This window comes from Nansenia antarctica, assembly GCF_963989245.1.
Source record: "Nansenia antarctica genome assembly, chromosome: 12".
NCBI classification, from domain to species: Eukaryota; Metazoa; Chordata; class Actinopteri; order Argentiniformes; family Microstomatidae; genus Nansenia; species Nansenia antarctica.
This window is the reverse complement of record NC_137682.1, coordinates 10,593,304-10,595,803: the sequence shown is the minus strand read 5'-3', so window position 1 is coordinate 10,595,803 and position 2,500 is coordinate 10,593,304. Positions and strand designations below refer to the sequence as shown.

The following is a 2,500-nucleotide window of genomic DNA, read 5'->3' as shown; positions in this document are numbered from 1 at the left end:
TTTGAAAAGAGACTTTGATGCTGAATGTGAATCTCTTGGCTAATGACTGCTAGCCCCCTCTATACAGGCCTCACAAGTCAACCTCAGCAGAGCTCTAGAACAGGCTCTCATTATCACTGTGTGTGTGTGTGTGTGTGCGTGCGTGCGTGCGTGCGTGCGTGCGTGCGTGCGTGCGTGTGTGCGTGCATGTTTGTGTACATGCAAAGAGTGTTGTGCTGTGAAGCTGTGCTCCTGCTTGCCCTAGGTTTGGGTCACTGTTAAGCACACACACCGTTTTCTAAAAAGCATTATACAAATACAATGTGTTTGATTGAAAAAAATCTGGATCAAAATGCAGTTTACCGGGGCGCTTAGGTGGCGTAGCGGGTTAAGCGTTGACCATGTAACCGCAGGGTCCCCGGTTCGATTCCGGCCAGGGACATATCCTGCATGTCATTCCTCCTCTCTCTCTCACCCATCCTTCCTGTCTAAATCTCTACTGTATCTGTCAATAAAAAAAATATGAGTGGGACTGCCCCACTCGGAAAAAAAATTACTTGCATAAAATGCAGTTTGCCCTAGTTTACCACCGGTGCACATGCACACACACACGCACAGACACACACACACACACACACACACACACACACACACACACACACACACAGTGATAATGAGACCCCTACCACCCCTAGTCAAATCATAACACTGTCTGTCCCTTTAATCTGAAGACATGCTCTCTTGTTTTTTTCCTCTTCCGAGGGAAAAGGCGCAAGACGTCGGGCCTGAATAATGTAATTACTCGCAAATTCCAGAGAAAATCAATTCCAATTTGTTGAGCGGTTCCGTTTGAATACACCCCCTAACTTATTCCCGAAGCGATGTAACACGGTTTAGCTGGGTTTTGTGCCTTCGCGTCTGGCAAGTCAGGGTAATTCTATTGGGTGCAGAAAAAGACAGTGAGATGGCTCCGGGCTAGTGGCGAGTTTATGTGCGATGACAGAGAGAGAGAATGAATGTCTAGATGTTTATTGGCTCGCAGTGTCTGGTTAAACTATGGTTGATGTTGACGTTTAACGCAGACACATTCCTAGGCTACACACTGTCTTGTTCGTCCTATGGTACAGTTTAACTTTTAACTTGATAATTCAAATGATATTCTTTCACCAACACAAACTTTGTACCAATATAGGCGGAGCAGTAAATGTTTGAGGCGATTGGCAAAGAGAGTGGGACAATTATCAATTATAACGGACACAGCGGTTGTCTGGGATAATCCCTCATACCACCAGCATTTCAAAGAATATGGAACTAGGCCGAGTGTATATTGTCACATTATGAAACTCTGTGCTCTGCATTCCCTAAAACATGGAATGAGCAATGCCTATGATGATATATGATGATATACTGTATATGGGCCATTCTACTGAATTTGATCAAACTGCTGTCCCACGCAAAAAAAAACTATTTAACAAAACAATTAAGAATTCAGACCTTAGATATTTACTAAGATTGTGTTATGATCTATTTAAACACAAGACAGTAAATAGATAGTAATAAGCTAAATATATACAAAATCATCATTTATAGGGTACTTTCTATTGGGAAGTGGCTGTCCCAACCCCTTAGGCCTAAATTTCAATCCATGAAAATAATACTTTTTGATTTATTTTAAACAGAATTCAAAAGATTTTTATTTATTTTTTATTTTATTTTTTCATTAAAAAACATTTTTAAAAATGTTGTCAACGCTTTTCAGGTCACTTCCGAAATACACATAGTTTTACATATAGGTTGAGCCTGGTTTTTAGCCACACCCTTGCATTCTTGACCATGAAGAGACACTGCATCCCTGTCCCTCATGGCTGCATGGTGAGTAGTTACCTCTCATCATTTTGAAGTAAATGCATTCCAAAGTCTGAAAATCAGTATGTAACATAAAAATGTGTCACTACCGAACGCATATTCTCTACAATTGAGTAAACGTTTGGGGGTTTAGTGCAAAATATTATGTTTTTATGTGTGTACAACTGTTCAAACATCTGTTTGCTAGCCATGTGCTTGTTATCATTTTTGAGTTATGCTAGGAATTAGCTCAAATTGTCACTACCGAAACAGTCACTACCGAAACCGATGGTAAAGTTGCGGTAGTGACATGATAATTTCTGTAGTGATTTTATTGATCATAAACATTTGTTTGTAATATTCCCAACTTAAGGCATGTTATGAGTTAATATTAAGCAATAAGGTTGAGGGAATATGATACAACCTTGCAAACAAAATACTGTGGTCACTACCGAAACAGTCACTACCGATAACAGTCACTACCTATAACAGTCACTACTGATAACAGTCACTACCTATAACAGTCACTACTGATAACAGTCACTACCTATAACAGTCACTACCGATAACAATCACTACCTATAACAGTCACTACTGATAACAGTCACTACTGATAACAGTCACTACTGATAACAGTCACTACTGATAACAGTCACTACCGATAACAGTCACTACC

The 2,500-nt window shown here is 40.0% G+C and overlaps 1 protein-coding gene across 1 annotated transcript in view; it reads left to right on the top strand.

Annotated features, from left to right (window-relative positions):
• The window catches only part of LOC308168849 (catenin delta-2-like), a gene marked incomplete at both ends in the record, with an annotated part of 196,466 nt that overhangs the window by 160,804 nt on the left and 33,162 nt on the right, over nt 1-2,500 (top strand). The gene's annotated exons all lie outside the window — the stretch shown is intronic.